Here is a 1191-nt window from a genome sequence, read left to right on the forward strand (position 1 = left end):
CACAGAGTGTAAAGAAGCTCTGATGCTCTATGTGACCAGGCTGCATATTACTGGATGATGTCCTTCCTCAGGTGAGGTTTGCTCTAAATACCTCTATACACCGCTCTGTAATGGACCAGCCATTATATTTGTTCCAGGGTCACCCAATCGATATGCCCATAGACTGACTATGAAAACCGGTCTACGATGATGCCGCACCATTATCTGCGGCACAGACTGCAGTTAGCCTGGACTGCTGCTCAGGAAGCATGCAGGAAAGCTCGAATGGGTTGGACCAGGGATTACGATCGGAAAGTCAGGAAGCATCTGTCTTTGAAGAAAGGAGCATTGGTTCTCACAAAGGTATACAGGCGATCAAATACGTTGTCGCCCCGTTGGGAAGGCCCAGCCCGTGTTCTCAAGAAATTAGGGCCTGTTGTATTCCTAGTAAGGAATCTGTATGGCGAAGCTCGTGAGCGTAGAGTTCATGCTAATTACTTGAAGCCCTATTATCCACCCCAGGAATTGCATCTGCCACATGAGGCGGTAGATGATGAAACTGATCATCTTAGAAGCAGAGGACCCCCTTGCTATTGCCTTGCTTGCTGCCTGTTCAGCCGAGCATGGGTTGCAGTGCAATACATTACAAAAGGAAGGATGCTAATGTACGACACGTTATCAATTTTCAGAACCTAGTAGCTGGTGTTCTATGCTGATACCAATAGTGAAGTCGAACCGATTACGTTACTTGTACTTTTTATTTTTCTGTCTCTTATGGTGAATGGCTTTTATGGTGAATGGCTTTTATGGTGAATGGCTTTTAAGGTGAATGGTTCTGATTAGAGCATGAATGTTGTTTTTTTCCCAGGTCGTCGATCCGGCAGAACATTTTCACGGACTTTGAACAATGCATGCCCCTTTTAAGTAGTTATGGCCTGTTTCTCGTGTCCCTAAGCTGCACTCTACTTTACAGATCCTGTCCTGTCCTGTGAGAGTGTTGCTGTTGTATGTACTGTTGATGCTGTGAGACCGGCGCTTGTTTGTCTAGTCCTCCGCTGTCGAGCGTGTCCCGTTTGCATCGCGTTGATTGCGCCAGGGCACCTTAGGTCAAAATGGGTGGGCTTTGATCAATACGAAAGGGACTTGTTACGGGTAGGCTTCCTCGTAATTAACGTTTGCGGCAGCTTCGGACTCCCGTGCCCGTGGGTAGTT

This window comes from Penaeus monodon, chromosome 29 (assembly GCF_015228065.2).
Source record: "Penaeus monodon isolate SGIC_2016 chromosome 29, NSTDA_Pmon_1, whole genome shotgun sequence".
Classification (NCBI taxonomy): Eukaryota; Metazoa; Arthropoda; class Malacostraca; order Decapoda; family Penaeidae; genus Penaeus; species Penaeus monodon.